Source organism: Peromyscus eremicus, chromosome 15, assembly GCF_949786415.1.
Source record: "Peromyscus eremicus chromosome 15, PerEre_H2_v1, whole genome shotgun sequence".
Classification (NCBI taxonomy): domain Eukaryota; kingdom Metazoa; phylum Chordata; class Mammalia; order Rodentia; family Cricetidae; genus Peromyscus; species Peromyscus eremicus.
In genome coordinates, this window is record NC_081431.1 from 49252055 (window position 1) to 49277116 (window position 25062).

Genomic DNA, 25062 nt, shown 5'->3' on the forward strand with positions numbered 1-25062 from the left:
CGTGGGGAAGAGGAGGAAGAAAAGAGAGCAGAAGAAGAGGGGAACAGAGCAAAAGAGAAGAGAGAGGGGAGGAGTCTGTGACCCACTTTTTTGTTTGTTTGTTTGTTTGTCTTGTTTTGTTTTTTGTTTTTCAAGACAGGGTTTCTCTGTGTAGCTTTGCGCCTTTCCTGGAACTTGCTCTGTAGCCCAGGCTGTCCTCAAACTCACAGAGATCCGCCTGGCTCTGCCTCCCGAGTGCTGGGATTAAAGGCGTGAGCCCTACGACGTGGATAGAGTCCATAATGGTTACGGTCTGCTGCGTATTTACTGCCTTGAGCTGGAACTCCACCAGGGCCTGTAACATTTGCTGCCTCCGCACCCTTTTCTCCGTCAACATCAAACTCCACAGTCTCTCCATCTCCTACACTGCGAAGGTGCTTCCTGGGGTTATTCTTCTTTATGGGGTTATTCTTCTTTATGGCAGTCTGGTGTACAAATACGTCTTCCTTGGTGTCATTCCTGTTGATGAAACTGTATCCGTTCCCTACAAAATTACCAAAATAGTGAGAGTGGGGAAAAGAACGAGGGACCGGAAAGCGCTCCTGAAGGCCAAGCCCAACAACGCCGGCCCTATCGCAGGCGAAGGTTCCCACCTTACTACTTGAGGAGACCCTGTGGGCGTCGACCACAGCATTCCAACCCTCCTGTGGAAGAAGTGATGGAGGGTGCTGACAACCAGGGTGCAGGAGAGCAAGGTAGACCAGTGAGACAGAATATGTATCGGGGTTACACACCACGATTCCGCAGGGGCCCTCCTCGCCAAAGGACAGCCTAGAGAGGATGGCAATGAAGAGGACAAGGAAAATCAAGGAGACGAGACCCAAGGTCAGCAGCCACCTCAACGTCGGTACCGCCGCAACTTCAATTACCGACACAGACGCCCAGAGCACCCTAAACCACAAGATGGCAAAGAGACAAAAGCAGCCGATCCACCAGCTGAGAATCCGTCCGCTCCCGAGGCTGAGCAGGGCGGGGCTGAGTAAATGCCGGCTTGCCATCTCTACCATTATCCGGTTTGGTCATCCAACAAGAAGAAATGATATGAAATTCCAGCAATAAGAAATGAACAAAGATTGGAGCTGAAGACCTTAAGTGCTTGCTTTTTTGCCCGTTGACCAGATACGCTAGAACTATCTGCATTATTTATGCAGCATGGGGTTTTATTATTTTTACCTAAAGATGTCTCTTTTTGGTAATGACAAATGTGTTTTTTTTATCTTTTTTTTTTATTTTGCAATATAATTCAGTTCTACATATCAGCCACGGATTCCCTTGTTCTCCCCCCTCCCGCCCCCCTCACCTTCCCCCCAGCCCACCCCCCCCATTCCCACCTCCTCCACAAATGTGTTTTTTTTTTTTTTTTTAAAGTCTGGTTTTTCTCAATACACCTTTAATGGTTTTTAAATTGTTTCATATCTGGTCAAGTTGAGATTTTTAAGAACTTCATTTTTAATTTGTAATAAAAGTTTACAACTTGATTTTTTCAAAAAAAAAAAAAAGTCAACAAACTGCAAGCACCTGTTAATAAAGGTCTTAAATAATAAAAAAAAATTAAAATTAAAAAAGTAAAGGCATGCGCCACCACTGCAGGCCTGTGACCGGCTTCTTAAGGATCCCCCTGCACGTGCACACATGGGCCCACAGAGCTACGCAAGCATGCGCAGATTGCATGATCACGCTTTGGGCAAATTACGTGATCATGCAGCACAGTGCACAAATTACATGTAGGACGCAAGCCCTCACCCCCATCCCACCCCACCCCCCGCCCCCAACTGCTTGGCCACTGAAGCGCGCATGTAACGGCCATGCTGCTGGAAGAATGGGCAGGAACTCCCAACAGGTATGGCCCCCATAGACTAGTGTGTTTAAATGCTTGGCCTATAGGGAGTGGCACTATTAGGAGGTGTGGCCTTGTTGAAAAAAGTGTATCACTGTGGGGCAGGCTTTGGGGTTTCATACGCTCAAGCTACGTCCAGTGTAGGGCACAGTTCACTCCCTGTTGCCTGAAGGTCAAGATGTAGCTCCTTCTCATGTACCAAGCCTGCCTGCACACCACCATGAAGATGATAAACTGAACCTCTGCAACTGTAAGCCAGCCCCAATTATGTGGTTGATATATTATGCACTCCAATAAACTTACCTGGGGTTCAGAGAAAAGAACAGCCCCTGTATTAAACATAGAGGTTAGGCAGTGGTAGCACACATGCCTTTAATGCTAGCATTCCAGAGGCAGAAATCCATTCAGATCTCTGTGAGTTCAAAGCCACACTGGAAACAGCCAAGCATAGTGACACACATCTTTAATCCCAGGAAGCAATGTCAGGAAGCAGAAAGGTATATAAGGTATGAAGACCAGGAACTAGAGGTATTTTTAAGCTTTTAGCTTTTAGCAGCAGTTCAGATGAGATCCATTCGGATGAGGACTCAGAGGCTTTCAGTCTGAGGAAACAGGATCAGCTGAGAAGATGACAAGGTGAGGTTGGATGTTGCTTGTTCTGTTTCTCTGGTCTTTCAACGTTATCCCAATACCTGGCTCCGGGGTTTTTTTTTTTTTTATTAATAAGACCTTTTAAGATTCGTGTTACACAATTAAATATTTTTCTTGTAGGAGTTGCCATAGTGTCTCCTTACAGTATTAGAAACCATAACTAAGACACTGGGGAATCGGAATTGGAGTATAGGGAAAAGAATAAAGATTGCCTACCTGTTTCCTTGGAATGGTTTGGCCAGCAGGGTTCCAGAAAGAGAGTGCCTTGGGTGTTAGCAGCCGAAACAAAGGGATTTAAATGCCAAAGTTTTATTATAACAATATAGGCATATAGATATTGCAAGAATATATATTACTGTGTAATTAATTATATATAGTAGTATGTGAGTACATGCATAAATGCATTTCAATGCATTCAAGTATGTTTACACCATATCTATATGACAACAGTGAGTACATCTTTATAACAATGTCTATATATTCATATAAAGATTTTGTGTGTGTGTGTGTGTGTGTGTGTGTGTGTGTATGTGTGTGTGTGTGTGTATGTGCGGGTTACTGTCTTTTCCAGATCTTAAATTTTGGGGGGTATGAGATAAAATCTAAGGAAATTGCCCATGTGCTTGTGTAAAAATTTCAATATTACCTGCAGAGGTGCACTAATACCAAAGTTTGTGGACTAGATTAAGAACCATGACTGGAATGTACATTCGTGAAGAAACATTATTAAGTTCAAAGAAAGCATTAGAGGGGTGTTACAATGTCATTTTTGCTTTTCTGTAATGAACAGGACAATTAATATTAATATCTCCTGATTTTATTCAAGTGAAGAAGTAGCCTAAGAAAATGGTCCTAAGACCAGCCTTTCCATTGTCTTTTGGTTCATTTTGTCTCACCAACTCTCAGGCTCACAACACAATTACCTTAATTTCCTCCAGTTATTAACCAGGGAATAAGAGAAAGGACATGTGGCCCTGGAGAAAGCACCTAATGTTCTCAGAACATCTAGTGAGAGGTTTAAATTGGGATGGAACTAGAAAGTGGTGACTGAATTACAAATTGCCACTTGGGTAAAAAGTAAAAAGGCATTTCATGGGTATTGATTAAATGATACAAACTTACTTTCTTTCTTTCCTTCTCACTTTCTTCCTTCCTTTCTTCCTTCCTTCCTTTCTTCCTTTCCTTCTTTCTTGCTTTCTTTCTTATTCCTCTAATGTGGGCTTCAGTGCTACCTCCTAGGAAGAGGGAGTTTCTTTATCTGGGAAGATACTTTCCCATTTACATGATGGAAAACTCTTAATGAGTTTTGTAGTCACCGCTACAGAACAGGAAAAGCTATTTGTCTGTGGCTACATCTATTAACCCCAGTATGTTTTTATTGAAGTCATCATGGCCCTTTGCGGTGGGTGTAATTTCAAAAATAAAACAGAGACCATGGCTGAAGAAATGTAAGAACATTTTATTGGCCACAGGACATCCTCTGTACATTAGAAGTCAGGAAACACAATTTAACTCGGAGAAGCACTTTCATAAAAACCTTACGAGCCCGAGTAGTACACTGTGTTCTCCAGGATTTCCCAGTTGGGATCTCCTCCCATTTCCATGACAAAACAAAAGAAGTGGGAGAGCATGACATCTTATCTGGGCTGCTTATTGGCCCTTTTAATGGTTGAAGATTTATACCACTTCCCACATCCTCATCTACACCCAGTTCAGAACATCCCAAGTCCCTTTTCTAAGTATGGTTAATTTTATACAAAATATCGAAAATTTCAAGGATATTATTATGAGTTATTTGGGAATAAAATTAATAAAGGGAAAACTATTGCAGAAAAAAGGTGTAGACTTTTCCACAATTATTCCTAAGAAAAATCAGGTGGCTAGTGGGACGGGCAGGTAAAGTAATTTAGCAAACAAACTTAAAATGTCGATTTAATTACTCTTAAGTCACTTAAGTTACTTAATGTAAGATTAACATTAAGACTTTATGCCATCGTGTTTCTGATGATTTTTAAGTATATCTTTCAAATTCAAATAGAACTGCAGCACAATAAATATATAAGTCAGTGAGTAGTCAAGACAATGATTCTAAAATATTGCCAACATTCTCTCCTCTTGTTATTTTTCTTAAGCTTACATCTGTTCTTACATAGTTAATAAATGGTTATGGAATGCCTACTATATTCCACAACTGTGCACAGGATTGATAGTAAATAAGATAAATACAGGTTTCTGGTCTTGAAAGAGCTGGCAATATTTTAGAAGACACAAACAAGCAGTGAGGCAATTCGAGTGTGATATGTGCTTTGACAAGAAGGAGCAGTTTGCTAAGGGACCACATAAAAAGAGCCATTTAGGCCAGATCACAGGGATTAAAGAAAGGTTTCAAGATAAAGTGACACAGAAACTGAAATTTTAGTGACGGGCCATTAGGCAGATGAAAGAGTGTGAGTGGTTTGAAGAAAATGAAGATGATAAAGCAAGGAAAAATGAAAATGGATAGCGTTACTATAAAATACAGAGGGTCTTGTCTGCATCCAAAGAATGATAGTAAAGATCCTGTAGAGGAATAACAGGAAACCAGAGGACAGAGCAGGGGATGTAACTAATCTAACAGGAATCTGTGCAGACGTAATGCCACAGAGGAATGAGTTTTATTGAAGGACTAAATGCACCATGATGGAAAGAGAGCAGAAACAAAACATGATAACAGATGAGCTTAAAACTTTAGTTTTAAAACAAACTTGGAGAGAATTTCACTATAAAGTTTCAATTTTTTATTATGAACAAATACAGAAATCCATACTTATTGGTTACATTTTATGTACTAATCAGTATGACTCAAGTTCTTCTCATACACCATCTTAGAACACTGACACTGATAGACTCACAGTTTGCAAATATATATATACATATATATCCCAAAAGATAATTTGTTAATATCATGCAACTAAAATGTGCTAGAATCGAAGGCAAGCATCCAGATTCCAATGTTGTTTCTTTAACAATCTTCCAATGAAACAGGAGCAGTTGTCTCTGTGAGTAAGGAAGAAATGGAGATGGACATCATTAGTGAGTAGAAAGGCTCAAAAGTGCCGCTGACTTCTCCCACTGTAATCTAAGAGCTGTACTCTTCCAGACAGTGCGGAAAATCAGTAGAAATGGTATTGGTGAAATTATTAAGGCCACTCCATGTAGTTAAAAGGGAGATTTATTTTGTGGGGTAACTTACAAGTGAAGGGATAGGTTACAGGGTCTGGGAAAGGTGTAGAACAGTCCGGTGGTGTTCTCTGGAGAACTCTGCTCGGTCTACCTCCAGCGTCCAGGGTCCAGGAACCAAGAGAGCCAGCGCGTCTGGATCTTGGGTCTTCAGGGTCCTCTCTCAGCCCTGCCTTGTAGGTGTGACAGTTACCAAAGCCTCAATGGGGGTTGGAACTTCCAGATCAAAGCTGGAATGGCTACCCACTACAAAATGGGTTGTGTTATAAGTCATTTAGAAATCTCAAGATTGCACACCAGATCAATTGTGCGTGGCAATGAGAAAAGTGGGCAGTTACGTTTATCTAGGATGGAAAGATTTCCAGATAGATGATAACATATAAGGTTGAGTTACTTTAACAAAATACCACAGTCTATGTGGATTTAAAAATAGACATCCATCTCTCACAGTTCTGGAGGATAAGCTATAGTCATTTCGTGGAGATGGCTCACTCCTTATGTTGTAGACCTAGTCACTGTATTCTAATGTGTTCAAGAGAGCACAAACAAGCTCTCTGGTGTTTCTTTTTATGGTGACATTAATTTCATTGTTAGGTTACCTCCTTCAGGACTTCTACTAAACCTAAGTGCTACCCAACAGCCTGTCTCCAAATTCTAAATATTTTTAAGGTTAAAGCATCAATATAAAATGTGTAGACAAGAAATACAATTCAGTCACAGCAGCATGGAAAATAAAAACTAAAAGATAATTAAATATATGATTAAAAAAATTGAGATCTGGGCAGTGAGAATTGTTAATGATTGGGAGTGAATATGAAGGCCAGTAGGGTTTACTACATAAGAGCATCATGGCCCTAGGCATAACTCAGCTCCAAAAGGAAGACGGGAAGCAGTGACTGAGTTGGCTTACAAATAGTTAGCAGACCCCATATTGATTTCCAGCTACTATCAAAAACGAAAAGAGAAATCTGTATGTTTGCTTCTTATTCTCCAGGCAGAAAAGAACAAGAGAGAGTGGAGTGTGCTTTGCAAGTACACTGGAGAAGAGAGGAAACCTAAGATCAGGATGAAACTGGCAAAGGCAAAGGAGAACAGATAACGAATGAGTTTTCCAGGAGAGAAGAAAGAGCAAACAAAAGGAGCTGGCAGAGATCACTGAGGCCACCCACACAAAATCCCTCTATGGCTCTGAAAAGAAAAACAGGTGACTGACAAGAAAAAATTAAAATCTTATTATATATAAGAAATAGCCAATCACACCAAATCACAAAGGTTAACAAGTTTCATAAGAAATTGAAAAAAATTAAAGAATAAAATGGTTGCTGTGGGATGTTCTATATGGCAAATGTGTTGCTGATTGGTCAATAAAACATTGATTGGCCGTTGGCTAGGCAGGAAGTATAGGCGGGACAAGGAGGAGAATAAAGCTGGGAAGTGGAAGGCTGAGTCAGAGAGACACTGCCAGCCGCCATGATGACAAATAGCATGTGAAGATGCCGGTAAGCCACGAGCCACGTGGCAAGGTATAGATTTATAGAAATGGATTAATTTAAGCTGTAAGAACAGTTAGCAAGAAGCCTGCCACGATCATACAGTTTGTAACCAATATAAGTCTCTGTGTTTACTTGGTCGGGTCTGAGCGGCTGTGGGACTGGCAGGTGAGAGAGATTTGTCCTGGTTGTGGGCCAGGCAGGAAAACTCTAGCTACAAATGGTCTTAAATTACTGAAGAAAATGTAACTGTTAATGATGTACAGTTTAAAGTGATATACAAGTGAAAAACATTTTCCTTATTCCCTCATTATTATCTAAGATTAGACTAACAGACTACATCATCTATAGTCTAATGCTTTTCAAGCATGAACATTAGTAGAAAAGAGGTAACATTCAACAATTTTAGTATTAAACAATTTTTTATGTTACCAGAAATCTTTAATTATCAAAACATAGTTTTATTCAATAAGCAAAGAATGTACTTGATAGAGATGAAGAACACATAATTTTTAATTTTATTAATTTTTAAAGAGTCCAAAAATAAAATTGAACTTTAAAATGTAATGATAGTTAGGTTGAAGAATGCCACTGGGTACTTTAGCAGCTTTCAAAATGACCTTTGGCTCCCCAAGACCATTTAGGGAGTTAGTTATTTCAGACTTATCTTTAAAATATGAACTCATCACTCTCTGCTTTTACCAGACTGACATTTGTGTTGAATGTAGGAAACAATGGTGGACCTAACCTCGCATCAGAAAGAGTCAAGCAGTTCCATCAAACCAGTGGGGATCACTATTCTCTTAGTGGCCAATGTGTCAATGGTCCCCTCAGTAAGTCCTTGATCAAACATCAAGATTACTAATGTTATTAAATCTGGATATTTAAGTACATGTCTTTTTTTATATTCTATGTATGACTAAATGGGACATTTCAATTACACACTGAAGTATGATAGTTAACATGAAAAAAATGTGAGCAATTGTCTAAATTATGAACTAAACTTGCTACTATTTTCATAAAACAGAATTTGTACTTTAAAAAACAATTGGCAAATAGATGTGGTTACTCAGAGTTGTTTTTTTCTGGCAGATACTCTGTTTTTAAAAATGAACAAAATGAGGCTGTCATTTAAAGAAGATAACTGACAGTATTTATTGCCAAGACTAATTCAAGCTTCAAATGAAAGCTTCCATTAGCTTGACAGCATTCCAATGCTCAGAGACTTGTTTTCATGAATTTGTTAGTGAAATTAATGAGTGAAGCTTCACGGCTTGGATAACTAAATTCATCAACATTTGGAAGCTCCGCCTAACTCAGCCCCACGATATTGTCTATAAAGATTCTGTGTTCTATGCTATATCACAAACCCACACAATTATGGTTTCAAATTATGGCGATGGGCCGGGAAAAGTCTAATGTAACATGGAATGAAAGGACTGTTTCTGCAAGCTTAGATTCTACGTGCAATTAAGCATTATAAAGCTAGCTACTACATGTCAAGTTTGGTTGTAGTATCAAAGAAGCTATTCACAACTCTGTAACAGCCATTAAAATACTTCAGTCAGTAAAAGGTATCACAAAAAAAAATTAAAGAATAAGGCAGATATAGTAACTCAGATATCCTCTATTAGGTCCCTAATAAGGGGATTTACAAAATTATAAAATAGTGCTATTCTCAACTTTTTTTTAATTTGTGTGGGGGTAGGTGGTATGCATGCACACACACGTGTATCTGAGAGTGGGGAGGAGGGTTATAATTCTCACATGCCACATCATGCATGTGGATGTCAGAACACAACTTGCAAGAGTGGGTGCTTTCCTTCAACCATGTAGGTTCTAGGAATCACTCTCAGATTGTCAGCCTGGGCAGCAGGCACTTCCACGCTCCAGTCATCTTGCCAACTCCTCTTCTCTTTAAATTTTTATTTTAAAAATAAACTTATCTCACCAAATATATTATGGTGCATGCAATGGGATTATTGGTTTTTAAAGTGCATTAATATCATTTTTAAAATTCCGTTCCAGTGTCTGCTATTATAATGTGAATAAATATAACCAAGATATCTTTGGTGTTCTAAACCCCAAAATTTTAAGACACACTGCTTTTGATAAGGAAAAAAAAAATCACTCTTGACTGTGATTTCTATTTGTGATGGTTAGTTTATTGTCAACCATTGATCATGATTTCTACTTTTGTGATGGTTAGTTTATTGTCAACTTGACAGAATTTAGAGTTACCTAGGATTCTGGGCATTCAGTGGGGAAAACACATCTTAATTCCAGGTGAGCCAATTCCTCAGGCAGGGATTCCTGGACAGTATAAAGATGGGAAAGCAAACTGATTCCTAGGAAGCATTCATTGCTGTGTTTCTTGACTATGGATAAAATGTGACCAACTCCTTCAACTTCCTCTGCTATGATGGCCTACACCTTGAAATGTGAGCCAGAATAAGCCCTTGGTCCCTTAAGTGACTTTTGTCAAGGCATTTGTCACAACGGCATGAAAGTAAACTAAAACAGTACCTTATCCTCAGTTATCCGCTGAGCTCTAAACACTAGGTTTTGCTTATTTCATAAATTACACCAGTCCAAACAAACAACCTGAGAATCACGTTTTTTAAAATTTGAAACTTATTGCATATGTTTATTGTAACAGTGTAATAAAAACTCAAATCCCTTCACCTAACCAAGCACAGAGGCACACACTTATAATCCCCACACGTGGGAGACTGCCGTAGGAAGATCTTAAGTTTGGGGACAGCCCAGGATACATTCTTAAATCCTGTCAAAAATAAATCTCAAAACAGAGACAAATTAAATCAATTTACTCTTCTCCTTCCCTATTACTTTGTCAAGACTCTGACAATCAACTCTTCTGGAGATAGGCCTGAGGGAGTTTGGCAATGGCACCAGTATTATACTGGAAGCCCATATATACCAATTTTTATCCTCATGCCCCAAACTGGAAAACAGGATTTTTTTAACTCCTTTTCTCGAAAAGGGAATTTTTGCTACTGGATTCAGGGAAAAGTTTCTTACCTTTCTCTTTAATTTGGGAAACTTAATCCTTTCAATAACCTGGCCACAGACTCTGACGATCCCTTCAATTTACCCTGAAAAGCCCAAGAAAGGCTTTCAGATAGGACATCTGTGGTGGGGATCAGAAGTTTAGTCTATAGGCCAAGGTTTATACAGCTGGTCTTGAAAATGATTCTGAATTCATATACTAAGTGTCTGTTTGATAGAAAAGAATAGATATATGTCGAGTCCTGCTCAATCTGTTGAACGGTTCCGAAGTGGGGAGTGTGGAATTGGGAAATGGTAGCTATGAAATACAGACATAGATGAAGGAAAAGACAGAGACACAGAACTCACGGCCTTTAAATACCCAAGGCAAGGGGGCAGGGAGCAAAAAGACCTCCCTCTTTGAAGGACATCACAGTTCAAAGTACAAAGTACAGTCAAGTGTAAACACCTCCCTAGTAGTCAAGACATCTGGTGACCACGCCTTTGGCCAAAACATCCTATTATGCCGCCTTGCAGGTGGGGAAACAATCTCAGACTCTCTGACTTTGAGTCAAGATGAAAACAAGCCACAAGCTTGGGTCTCTGTGGGCCCCCACAGATATATTTGCTAAAAGTAATTTTAAAAGGTACCTAACCAAACATTTTTACCAAAGCACTGCTTTAGATGAAAGACTATGGGTGTATAAATGTGGGAGTTGGCAGGGGATAACAATGAAGAAGAAAGAAAACTCTGGACTGCAAACAACCTAAGAGACTAAATGGCCTCCTGTTGTATAATTACCAGTTTGTCAGATAAGTCTTACTAATAGCATGTAAAAGACTCCTAATGTCCTGCGCCCCTCTGTGCACCCTGCAGCAGCCCTAATTGTCTTCTGCAGTAAGTTCCTGAATCTTTTGGAGGGCAGTGCTGAAGGGTTCAGGCTGGAGTCAGTTTCTTCATGCTTGGCTCTCCTCGGATGCCTGGCTCAGCCAACCCCACTTTCATTTAACCCAAGCTGGATTTCTCTCCCCTTCCAGATGTGCATTCCCACCTTACCTATCAACATAGTAAAATGATAGTTTAAGTCTTAGAAAGTTTTAGTCCTCTAAGAGTCTGTTTTCCAGCGTTCCTTATCTCTGAGCACTGACTGTGAAGACGTGAAGTCCTGAGTAAATGGAAGTCTAGAACTTCTAGAAAGGCCTCAGCAGAAAAGAGCATGTGTGCTTTTATTTGCCCCCTACTGCATGCTCTCTGGAATGCAGAAGTGATGCTCTTCAGTGGTGATTACATGGAGAAGGAGAAACATGACAGCTATAGCCTCAGGAAGGCAGTGTGGAGATACAGAAGGCACCAGTCTAATGATCCTGCCATGGACTGCTGTTTCTTTCCGTGAAAGATAAGCTTGCCATCATATTTAAGCCATGTCCTTTCAAGTTTCTGCAACTCCCAGTTCTAACCACATATCACCATTTTCCTAAAAGTCTCTCAAACATACAAATGACACACTTTGGGGTTCTGTTTTATTTTGTTTTACAATACCAGAGATCAAAAATGGGTCTTCATCCATGCTCAGCAAGTGTTCTACCATGGTGCTAAATCCCCAGCCCTCTTCTTTCTTTAAAAAATTTCACAACAGAGTCTCATTAAGCTGCCCAGGATGGCCTTGAACTCACTGTGTATCCCAGGCAACCAGCAGGCTTTGAAGCTGTCATTTGCCTGCTTGGCTCCCTAAGCAGCTGGATGGAATTACAGGCCTGTATCCACCAGGCCTGGCTTAACACGACTTTCAATAGAAACTTGACTGTTACCGATGGAGCAGAGATACAGCAAATTCAGCAGAGGTCACCACTATTTCCAGGTACTTTCTTATTTTTCTGACACAGAAATAATTAACTTTGTCTCGTGGCATACCTAAGCCTCATTCCTTCATGGTCTATACCTCTCCTCATTCACCTATGTGATTCTTTTCCTAAAATGCAATCATCATGCTAATTCACAGTAATTCCAAACCCCAAAGTTTAGCTTTATTCTGTCAAATGGTTTCATGTCTTTCTGTCACCCACTCTACTGAAACTACCCCCAGAGCCCTGCATCTTACAAGCAAGCAAGCCACCAATCAGAGCCCTCCTGGTCCTTTTATCAACAAAAGAGCCATTTTCCCTGGAGATAAATTAAGCAATTCCATTAGAAGTCAGAAACATCCGCAGTCAGGCTTTTAATCGCATTTTCAACTCTATCATTACTTAATTAAGAAGAAGCAAAAATACCACTGTGAAAATTTAATGAAATCAGAAATGTTCCCTACAGATTTTAGCCTAGTTTCTGTGTATCATAATATATACTAGAAAGGCACAAGCCCAGATCGTGAGAATGCTCCTGTGACTAATGCAGCAGTGAGAGCCTTCGCTTCCAACTGAGATTTGCTTCAGAAAGCAAGCTGTTGTCCTCCGGACTTCAGCCAGCACTGAGGATGTGTGCAGACATCGCCACCCACCGTCCACACTCACTTACTACAGCTGCTACATGAGCCGTCTCTTGAACCGGATCCAGCCAAGGAGCCAGCTTCTTTCTTAAACACAGCAAGAAATATTTGCTGTCTTATTCATTAACTCCCTCATAGCTTCCAACTCATGCTCATTTCCTGAGAATTCTGTACCGTCTGTAATCTCCCATCAACCCTAGGTCCTTCCGTTGTCTCCTGGATCATAGCATCAAGGCTGCAGTCCCAGAGTTGTGTACATTTTATCTCCATTATAGTTTATCTTTCTGTCTTTGGTGCTATCCCTATTATCAAACTTGTAGCCATCCAAAATTACCACATCTCCTAAATCTTCAACTTTACTTTTCTGCTGCCAACAGTTTTTAATATTTCTCTCTCTCTCTCTCTCTCTCTCTCTCTCTCTCTCTCTCTCTCTCTCTCTCTCCCCCCCCCCCCCCTTACTCCTGTTGTGGCTACATTTTGTACCTTTTGTGAGAATTCTTGAAAGGAAGGCTGAGTTAAAGAGTCTGTACCTCTCTTTGCAAACACATACACACATACACACACGCTCACATATACACACACTTGTGGTGATATTTTAATTGTGCTAAAATGTGATTTTATTTGTATTTTAATAAATAAAGTTTGCCTGGAGATCAGAGGTCACATAGCGAGCCATAAACAGAAGTCAGGCAGTGGTATCACACGTCCTTAATCCAATCACATGGCAGGCAGAGTCTCTGTGTGGTCAAGGACACAGCCAAGTGTGGTGACACGAGCCTTTAATCCCAGTACCAACCATAGAGACCTGGAGGTCTGTATAGATAGGCAGTGACAAGGAAGTCATGTGGCTGGGCTTAGAGCCAATGAGAAGGCAGAACAAGAAGGCAATAAAAACACAAGTCAGACAGGAAGAAACTCTCTCTGGGGAAGCGACGGTGGCGAGGTGGGAAGATAAGGTAGTTGTGGCTCTTTGCTAGTTCTCTAATCTCTTTGGCTTTTACCTCTACATTTGGTTCTGTGATTCTTATTTAAATAGACTGTTTAGAAATTCATCTACACACACATACACACACACTCATGGACACATACACACACACTCACATACACACACACACAAAAGAAAACAAACAAAAAACTTGATTACTTCCTCTTCAGTGAAATAAAAGAAAGTTTGATTCTAAAAGAAAGTACATGAATATGAGTTCTGAAAAACAGTGAAAATTAGACGGAGGACATTGGAAAGGCTGCCTGAGATCTCAGGAAAGTCCAGTCACTGTGGACAGAACTTTATCATTGTTCTATAAAGAACAGACAAAGGTGCTTAGAACAGCGAGGTTTTAGGACAGACTGACAGGGAGAGACTTCTGGTGCCTTTGTGTTGCAACTAACAGACAGAACATTAGAACCATTGAAAGAATAAATATAGAGAAAATTTCTCTTTCCTTGGGAGCGACAGCAATACCAGGAATAGCTGGCAGCTGAGCATCTCCTGATCCTGACCTGCTTGGGGGAGAGGAGATGAAGGATCTCAAATAGGTTTGTGCACGAACACACACTGCACTATTCCAAGACAGAAATCTGTGACATTGGCTATCACAGAGCCTCCAGCCCACCTTCCTGTTACTCTAGAATAGCAAAGAGTGTAAGAAAATGTTTGGAGAACGCTGTGTTCAGTACCTAGTCCCCTGTGTCCTGTGAGCCCATCTTCTGTTCCATCATCTCTCCCAGCTCTTCTTCAGGCCTGCTCAGCAATCCAGGAAGAACAGAATTGAAGAAGAATATAAAGAAAAGAAAGGGAAAAGGATGACAGTGGACTCCATTGAGCAAAAGGAAGATAGAGAACATTTGTCAGAAAATAAATGCAGCAGAATAAGTGAGAACTGTATACCTACCTAACCTCTGGAAAGACCATACCTGTGTATCTTTTCATTGTACACACACTACATAGAAGCATGATTTTATCTAGATTTGATGTCTAAATAGGTGGTTTTCTGATGTGTCATTTCGGGCATCATTTTTGGTCTTTTTGAGGAAATGCCTTCAAGTACCTAAGCCTTCCCAACTTTCCTGAAAAGATACAAATACGTGGAATTTTCCATGCTGCTTATATCAAGTTCTTTAAGGAGTATAATTACTGTAACTCAGTGTATACTTGTCAGTCTCTTTACTATGGCCACATAGTTCTGCAAGGTCCTACTATAGATATTTATATGAGTCCTTGAGTAGCAAATAGAATACCTACTACTTAATTTAATTTTTAACTTTAAAATTTGAGATTTTAATTGGTCTAGATAAGGGAAAATGCTATATTTTACCTATGTATCTATATATCTATCTGTCTGTCTCTTTCTTTTCTGCTCTTCTCCTCTCTCTCTCTCTCTCTCTCTCTCTCTCTCTCTCTCTCTCTCTCTCTCTCTCTCTCTCTCTGATCTATTCTGACAGTAAAAATATTGTTGCCATCCCAGTAAGTGTAGAAAAGTTAAAGCCTCTAAATACTACAAGTAATTCTGCTTTCCTTTCTAATTAACACTAAATGTCTTGGTAAACAGGAATTAGTATGTTTGTTTACTTATTCAATGTGTATTTGTAAAATGCCTCCTGTTTAGGAGGTACTATGTAATATGAGGCATTCCTAAATCTTCCTCTATATTTGAAGCTTCAGTGACATTCAATTGTGATGCATTTTAGTTGTGTTTCTAAATAAAGAAATTTTATTGCCATTTTAATATCAAGTAAAAGGTTTTCATTATATTATTAGTAATGTTAAATTTTGAAAGATGGGAAAGCAGTTAAAATCAAATAGGGCTACATATTTCGTGCATGATATCCTACTGATTCATTGTATTTGAGTGATAAAATAATAGAGCTTATATAAACAACATGAAGAGAATATCCTTTCTTAAAATCAAGTTTAATTAAAAACACAATACAAATCCTTTTGATCACTCACGCGCTCTAGAATTGTGTTCCTTAGAAAATTTCTTTACAGAGAGATTAAGATTAAACACCCTCTTTAATGAAAGTGTTTGTATGGTCAAATCAACTTAATTACCACTCCATGTCATAAAGACTACCTTTGGGATATTCACAATGCACAAAATAAGTTAAAATACTCAATAGCCCTACAGTAAATTGTTTGCTTAGTCTGATTTTCACTAAATGTTGTACCACAGAAAAAAAACTTTGGAAAGGGATATCAACTCATAAAATTCACAAGTACAAGAGCTTTACAGGTGGTCAAGTGTATCATCTAGGAATGGGTGTTGTGGACATCTACACCCACACTACTTCTCCTGATACTTGCACGTGAAAAATGTCCTTTCCTTTTGAAGAACTGTCCAAGTCATTTGTGCTCATCTCCTTACTTTCCCAGGGACATCATTCCTGTATGCTCAATGTTTTATTGATGTGTTTCTGTACTAAGATGCCAGTGTCACAGGAAAATCTTCCCTTGCCACTTTCCTTAGGAAGAAAACATCACTGAGAAAATGTCAAGCTGTCATTTTTACCTCTCCGCAGTATAACAAGTCCTGGAGAGTTTCAACTTGGTATATCTTCCTAGCAATTCTGTACGTCACTCCAACACACTCCAGTCTGGATTTTCTCCACACCACTTTTCTCAAATAGTTCTCATCAGGGTTTTCAAAACTTCCTCCTTGCCAAATTCAACATGGATTCTCCAATTCCTCTCTGATTTCACATCCATTGGAATTCTACATAATTGGCACCCACTCCTAGAAATGCTCCTATTTGTTACAGCAACACACTTTCAGCTTTTCGACATGTCTCCTTTTAGTCTCCTTTTATGATTTTAATGATGTATCTATCAAATCTCAAGAAGTTATAATAGACAATGCACAGTTCAGCTTATTTCTGTTCTTTTCAACTCTGGATAGATAGTCTCATTCATTTTCAAGGATTTAATGTATGTCATGATAAATTAGGATTGCTAAATATATAGTCCTCATTTTTAATTCTGCAATGAGTTATAAACTCTTATAACTGCTTATGATGCTTCAATAATCATGTCACATGTATCTCAAAGGTAACAAGTCTAAAGGATAACTCTTGCTCCTGGGTTGCCTATCACAATAAGAGATACCATCGTTCGTAAAAACACTGAATGCTGATGTAACCCTAATTCTCTCATTCTCTTTTCCTTCACATCAAATTCATGGACAACACTTGTAAGTTTCCATTAATTAATTATCATCATTATTTCCACATTGATATGCCTTCATGTCTACCAGATTAGCTCAAGCTAATATCTTAACTAATTAGAACTTCTGATATAACCTGATAATTGATCCTTTTATTCCTTTGATTTGAATCCCCCCCCACCGAGTCAATTATCCTCATAGTACATGAGTAGTTTGTTTTTGTTGTTTTTTTTCAGCATAAGCCAGATTGGATTATTCTATACTGTACTACACTACTTAAAAATCCTCAATGGGGAAATTTTTCCTCTTCCATGATAACATGGCTATTGATATTGTTGTTATTCCAGTTTTGTTTATATAGCAATTTATTGGAGACACTATTTCACAGCAGACTTCCTGGTATTCTGACTCTTACTATCTTTCTGACACTTGGTTTGTGATGTTCCTTAGGCCATAGATGTAGGAGTTGTGATGCAGAGGTATCTATTGGAACTGGGTTCCACATGATCTGTTGATCTCTGCATTATGTTCAGTTGTGATGTTCTATGATGGTCTCTATGATGTTTTGAATGAGAGTGGCCTCTATAGGCTCATATATTTGAACACTTAGTCACCAGTTAACAGAACTATTTGAGAAGGATTAGGAAGTAAGGTCTTGTTGGAATGGATGTGGCCTTATTGGAGAAGGTATGTCACTGAGAGTGGGCTTTAAGATTTCAAAAGCCCACACTAGGCCCAGTAACTCCTCCTCTCTACCTGTTGCTTGTAGATTAGGATGTAAAGCTCTCAGCTACTGATCCAGCATCATGCCTGTCTGCTTCCTGCCATTATAATCATGGACTAACCCTCTAAAACTCTAAGCAAGCTCCCAATTAAATGCTTTATTTTATGAGTTAGCTCGCCCAGGGTGTCTCATCACATAAATAAAACTGGAACTCAGACAGTCTCCATTTGCTGTAAAGAGAAGCTTCTTTAATGAGGGGTGGTACTGTGCATTTAAGGATAAGATTTAGAATGTGGAAAGGAATTGTGCTATTTTAGCCAGGTAGTCGGAGAAGATTCTTTACAAAGATCCATGACCTCACTAGCCTTGAAAAGCTGGCTGGGTTTTCAGTACTAGGTGGGATTTCCCTCCTGTTGAGTGGCCTTGAGTCCAATTAGACAGCTGTTGGTTGTCACTAATATGTGAATGCCACTTCTTGCTAGATAATGCATTACAGATGACTATTGACTTTAGGGAGAAGGAGGATTAGCCTCTCCCAGGGATGAGCCCCTTTACTGGTTATTCAATACAGAGCAGTCAGGTTTTAAGCCATAATAAAAAAATGGACTCAGCAGGTTATATATATGTATCTGTACATGAACATACATCTATCTATTTGCATGTATGTATGTAACAAATATAATCAAAGATACAGAGGCTATCAACTTGAAGGGGACATGAGACATTGGAATGGCTAGATAGAGGAAGATGGGCAGAAAGTTATGTAATTTTATTTCAGTTTAAAAACACTGAAAGATAAAAACAAAACCTCAGTGGCATCCCAAAGAAATTGGAATACAGTAGGTGAGACCTAGTTTGTGTCCACCCCAGCTTGAGCCATTTGCTCCATTTGCCACCAGGCTTTGGATTCCTTGGTTTCATGTTCCTGTAAACACAGTCAGAGTCTTTGTATCTTCCTTTTCCTCCACCTGCTTTCTTTACTTGTCATTCAGACAGTCTGCCTGCCTCCCTCCCTCCCTTCCTCCCGTCCTTTCTATCTTGCCTGAAATGTCACTTCAGTCTATCCATGCCAACCCTATCTAAGTTGTTGTAAGCTGCCAAAAACTCTGTCACACTTCCAAGTTTACTTCTTTCAAAGTGTTTAAACTCTGTTTTGCTTCAAGTTTTCTCCATTTAGGATGAGGTTGGTTGTGGGTTTGTCATATATGGACTTACTGTTTTGAGGTATGTTCACTCCAGCCCTATTCTCTTTAGAACTTATATCATGAAGGCACATTGACTTTTGGCAAAGACTTTTTCTTCATGTATTGAGATCAGTATTTCTGTCAAGTTCCTTTATATGATTTAATATATTTATTGACTTACTTTTGTTGAACCATATATTCATTGGTTGTGGTAGATGATCTTTTGAAATATTCCTGTATTTGGCTTGAAAGTATTTTATTGAGGGTTTTTACATCTGTGTTCATCAGGGATATTGACTTATACTTTTTCTTTTTTTTTTACTGTGTCTATATTTTGTTTCTGTATTAGTGATAGTGGTTTGGTAGAAGGAGTTTGGAAGTACTCCTCTGTGTCTACATTTTTGAATAATTTAAAAAGTAATGGTTGTAGCTCTTTTTATAAGTCTGGTAGAAGTCTGCTACAAATCTCTCTGAGCCTGGATTTCTTCAGTCAGAGACTTTTTATTATTTTTTCTATTTCTTTATTTGTTATGGGTTTATTTTGGTGCCAATCTCTTCTTGGTGTAACATTGGGGGTTCATATAAATCTAGAACTGCGTCTTTTTCTTTTGAATTTTCTGACATGGAGTACAAGTCTTGAAAGTGTGCCCTTATACTATTCTGAATTTCTTTGGTGTATAATGTTTCCCTGTTCATTCCTGGTTATTTCAATTAGTGTCTTCTCTTTCTTTTCATTAGTTGGGCAGGAAATCTATTGATCTTGTTTGTCTCCTAAAAGAATCATCTTTTAGATTCCTTTAGTCTTTGTACTTTTTTCTTATATTCCATTCATTTCTGCTCTGATTTTTTTTTCTTGCCATTGACTGGGATTAAATTTGATTTGTCTCATTTTCTCCAGTTCTTGAGTTGTGCCATAAACCATTTATTTGGACTTTTCCTGACTTTTAATATAGGAGATTGGAGATATAAATCTTTTGTAGAACTGCTTTAATGTGTCTCAGAGACTTTGTTGCATTGTGTTTTCATTTTCATTTAGTTCCAGGAACTTTTTTTTCTTGGTTTTTTTTCCCATTTGGCCCATTCATCATTCAGTAATGCATTGGTTTTTTGTTTTTTGTTTGTTTGTTTGTTTTGTTTTTTTCGAGACAGGGTTTCTCTGTGTAGCTTTGCGCCTTTCCTGGAACTCACTTTGTAGACCAGGCTGACCTCGAACTCACAGAGATCCGCCTGGCTCTGCTTCCCAAGTGCTGGGATTAAAGGCGTACGCCACCACCGCCCGGCTAATGCATTGTTTAATTTCCATGCATTTATGTACTTACTAGATATTTGCTTCTTGTCAATTTGAAATTTGAAATTAACAACAATAAATGCATTGAAGTCAGCCATGGAAGAGCCCATGAGTCCTAAACTCTATACAAAGAAAAACTAAGAAATATTGAGAGCTGGGGAAATAGTCTTTCCCAGGGAAGAGCAAATCAATTAGTTATCCAGTACCAAATGGTCAGCCCTGAAAACAAGTACATACATACAAGTAACATTACTCAGACTAAGCAGGTTGTATTTATGTATTTAGGAATATACACATATAAGCATATGCATATACATATATGTATGTAACAGCAATTAATGAAAAGAGGTCATGAATTTGAAAGAGACGAAGGAGAGGCACAGGGGTGTTGGGGGGAAAGATAAAGAAAGGGAAATAAAGAACTTTGAAGTATGACAGAGTGTGTCCAGCAGTTTGCTATCAGCTTAGATACGGTTGGTACAAATAGACTGAGGCGACATTTGTGGGGAGTTAGGATAGAAGGAAGGAAAGGAGGCAGGAAGGCAGGAGGGAGGGAAGGAAGGAGGGAGGGAGGGAGGGAAGGAAGGAAGGAAGGAAGGAGGGAGGGAGGGAGGGAGGGAGGGAAGGAAGGAAGGAAGGAGGGAGGGAGGGAGGGAGGGAGGGAGGGAAAGCTGTCTGAATGATAAGGAAGCAAAGTAGGTAGAGAAAAAGACTCTCAGGAGGGAGAGGTTGAGTGTGCTTACAGGAACATGAAAGAACCCAGGGGACCCAAAGCATGGTGGGAAATGGAGCAAATGGATCAAGCTGGCGTGAACACAAACTAGGTCTTAGCCACTCTATTCTAAGTTCTTTGGGAACCCACTAAGAATTTTTGAGCAGTGCAGTACTGCACAGAATAATTCAACTGAACCTATATTTTAAAAACCCACTCATGTACTGTGAGGAGAACTGACAGGAGAAATAAAGTAAAAAGAAAAGAAATCAGTAGGTATATAATGACTCCAGAGAGAGGAAGAATGACCCTTGTTTAGGGTTGAGCCCTCAATCAGCTGTCCAATACCAAGTGGTCAACCCTAAGAACATATGAGCAATACTAAATTGACTCAGTAGGTTGGATTTGTCTATTTATTCACATATATATGTATGTATAATGTATATAAATAACAATATTAAAGAAAAAGAGACTGCATTTGAGAGGGAATAGGGGCATGGGAAAGGCTGGAGGAAGGAGAGAGAGGAGGAAATTATGCTCATAGGCTGGACATCATTTGGACTTCGTATTATTTTAGTATACACTCTACACACACCCTTTGCATACAGTGAGGTAGAGGATATTTTCTACCCGGCTGACAAAGCCCTACTGCATTGCTCGTGGAAAACAGGTGCTGAATTAATAACTGGCGCATAAATTAGTGGATGTTCCGAATGAAAAGCAAAACTCTTATTTTCCCACTTAACCCAGGATACAAAATCTTTGTGCTTTTGATGGAGGATTAATGCAAGGAGACTGGTGCACATAACAACACGATTCAGACTCCAATAAAAAAAATAAACAAAAACTCAGGGTGTTACCTATCCCTAGTGCACATCAAGTTTGCATGCGGAAATAATTCAGCAGCAGTGGTGGCAGGAATTCCACCACCCATTGCAGCCACCACAGCCTTTCAGAACACAGTTGTCAGGATCTGAAACTAAAAGTCCTGGACTCAAAACAATTTTTCTTCTTGGCTTGTCATTTTCAAATAAACTCTTTTTGAGTTTAGCCACTTGAGGGCACTTCAGCTCTTTTATAGACACTTTTTATTAAAAAGAAATTCCCCATGCCATTCAAAGAGACTGGAATCAATTTTTTATTAAGAACATTAAATCCTTAATGGTGACAATTTCAAACTTTCAACTCCTAAAATTTAAATCTATGAGCTATTTCTCATCTTCTGTGTGTGTGGGGTGTGTGTGTGTGTGTATGTGTTGTGGAATAGAGAGCATGTGTACATGTGTACACATGCATGAAGCCGGAGGAACATTATGGATGTCATTCTTTAGGTGCTTTCTGGTTTAAAATAAAAGGTCTTTCAGTGACCAAGTCAGGTTGCACAGGTTTAAAAAACAAACAAACAAACAAACACCATTTCTAGCTTCTTCACCACTACCTAATGTTCTTCAGCTTTGAGCAGATTCTGCCCCTCAACTCTTCTAAATATGCAAACTATAGTTATACTCCAGTTCTAGAAACTGCCGTTAGCCTACTAGGTTTGACTAATTCACGGGTATTAATAAACATACCTCAGCTCATTTCTCACCAAAGCTGCATTTCATCCTGATGAAACTCCATGGATAATGTGGAATGAGAAGGGATCCACTTTATTCTACATTAGAAATAATAACGATATCTATATTAGTTACTTTTCTCACTACTGTGACAGGATAGCTGAAGGAAAGCTCAGGGGGCAGGAGAAGCCTTGGCTCACAGTTTCAGAGGGATTTGAATCTATCATAGCTGGGGAAACATGACAGAGTGACTCAGAGCACTGTTGTGTAGCAGAGCTTATTATAGGACAGCAGAACCAGAATTAGAGAGTAGGGTCATAAGCAGTGGACCTTTTGATGATGATGATGATGATGATGATGATGATGATGATGATGAAATTCTCTGTTCATTTTACATACCAATGACAGGTGCCCCTCTCTTCCCTCTTCCCGCCCCCCAGTCTCTCCCCCACAACCCACACCCCATTCCCACCTTCTCCAAGGTAAGGACTACCATGGGGAGTCAGCAGAGCCTAGCACATCCAGTTGAGGCATGTCCAAGCCCCTCCCCCGATCCTTGGAGCAGTGGACCTTTTAAGGTGACCTAATCCATCTGCAAACCTTCTAAAGGCTCCAAAACTTCCAAGACAATGTCTCCAGATGAGGACCAAGCGTTCAAACACAAGAGCCTGTGGGCAGGGTAGGGGGTAATTTTACCTTCAAACTATAGCATTACATCACCAACCCCTGAGGGCTCATAGACCATATCATAATATAGAATTTTCTGTCATTGCTTTAAGAGTCCCCATGGTCTTCATAGTTTCAGCATTATTGATAAGACTGAAATTTCTTCTAAGACTCAAGAAAACCCTTAACTATGAGCTTCTGTAAAATCAAAAGACAAGTTATCCTGTTTCAATGACACAGATCAAGCGTCCCTATTCCTAAAAGGAAAGAGCAATTGAAGAGCAGGGAAAGATCAGACCCACGAAAGACTGAAATCCAACAGGACAGACATTAAATCCTGTAGCTCCACACAGCTGGGAAACAAGGTGGCACCGTCTGATCTCCAAGGAGCCTCATGGTGCCTCCTGCAGCTCTGCTTCACAAATGCTACACATTTTGGCATCTTCAACATCCTCGAGTCTCCATTGCAAGTTCGTATTTTCCTTTCCAGCGTCATGAGTAGTAGCTCACTTAGGAGCTCAGTGAATAAAATGTGATCCTGACCTGGCTAGTCTCAAAGGCTTTTTACTAGAGCCACGGTACAAGCCCCCATGACCTTGTAACTCCTACACTCTGCATAGCTGCTAATCCAGCACGGCATAGATGCTACCAGGTTCTACTGCCAGCTTGAAATACAACAGTGCTCCCTTGGGCCGTGGCTACAGCAGCCTCCAAGTGTCTTTGCAGCTGAACCAGAGACAGCTCTTCTTAGGTGGCCCTGTGAGAGCAAGGTGCTCCTGGGACACTCTCTTTTCACAGGACTGTCCTTCAGTTTTAAACCCTGGAGCCTTTGACATGGGTCAGGTCTTGCCCTCAAAGCACCTTTCCCGTTGCTGCAGCGCAAAATATTCAAGTTACTTTATTAATTAAATCTTTATGTGTTTTGTGTGCATTATGTGTATGCATCTATGTGTGAGTGTGTGTGTCTGTGTGAATATGTGTGTCTGCATACATACATGCAACAGAATGCATGTGGTGGTTAGTGGACAATTTGTCAGAGTTAATTATCTTGCTTCACCACACGGGTCCTAGGGATGGAACGCAGATCCTTAGACACCTTTACCCACTCAGCCATCTCAGCCACCCAACAGCTTCTATGAATAGTGTTAATCTCACGCAATTGCAGCCCCCCCTTTCTACACTAGCCTTGAACACAACATGGTTTTGGTTAGTATACAAAGGAATGGATTTTAACGGGACATTTTCATACCTGTCATATCATCTTCCTTTTTTCTTATCCTCTGTCTTCACTGCTCTCCCCCACCAATATCCCCCCCTCTCCTGGTCCCCTTCCTGCTCCTAAATAGTTCCCCCTTCTGCCTTTATGGCATATATATTCTATTTCTTGCCCAACTTACAGTCTTCTTTCTGCATTTATGTCCTACATACACATAAACACATGCACATACATATATCTACATTCTTTAATTTTAAATGCACTAATTTCTACTCCTTATAATGCAAGTCTATAATCCAAGGTACTCAGGAAGCTGAGGCAGAGTATCAAAAGTTCAAGGTTTACCTGGGATATAGCACTCGGGCAATGTAGTTAGACCCTGCCTCAAAATAAAAGGTAAAAAAGGAACTGAGGATATGGCTCAGTGGTAAAATGTTTGCTTAGCATGCATGAGAACCTAGATTCCGTTTCCAGTAGCACAACCATAGATAGATAGATAGATATAGATAGATAGATAGATAGATAGATAGATAGATAGAGATAGATAGATAGATAGATAAAGCATCCATATCAAATCACATATTTTTCACACCTTCTTGCTCTACTTTTTGCTCCCAATTCTCACTACAAGCATGACTAACGGAAACCACTCATAATTATGTCACAGCCTGAACATTGTGCCGCCTTATAGTTTCCTCTGAGAAGTAAATTAATCTATTACTTTTGAATTCAGTCTCCCTCGCATTTTCAGGATACGGAAAAAATGCAACCAGATTGATTTTTTTTTTGCCAAAATTATAACATGAAGAGCCTGTAGCCCACTTCCCG

General features: G+C 39.6%; 2 long non-coding RNA genes and 1 pseudogene across 3 annotated transcripts in view; 2 read left to right on the forward strand and 1 right to left on the reverse strand.

Annotated features, from left to right (window-relative positions):
* Window positions 1-511: 511 nt before the first annotated feature.
* Window positions 512-1145, forward strand: LOC131924932 (Y-box-binding protein 1-like; annotated as a pseudogene).
* Window positions 1146-1811: 666 nt separating this feature from the next.
* LOC131925575 (uncharacterized) lies at window positions 1812-7076 on the forward strand. The gene is made up of 2 exons (XR_009383294.1): window positions 1812-1879; window positions 6741-7076. It is a non-coding gene; the product is annotated as an uncharacterized LOC131925575 (long non-coding RNA).
* The window catches only part of LOC131925574 (uncharacterized), a 36607-nt gene continuing 16834 nt past the window's right edge, over window positions 5290-25062 (reverse strand). For both annotated transcript variants that reach the window (XR_009383292.1, XR_009383293.1), the window contains 2 exons: window positions 22368-22450; window positions 5290-5563 (listed from right to left, as the gene is read on the reverse strand). This is a non-coding gene — a long non-coding RNA (uncharacterized LOC131925574). The remainder of the gene's footprint in view (window positions 5564-22367; window positions 22451-25062) is intronic.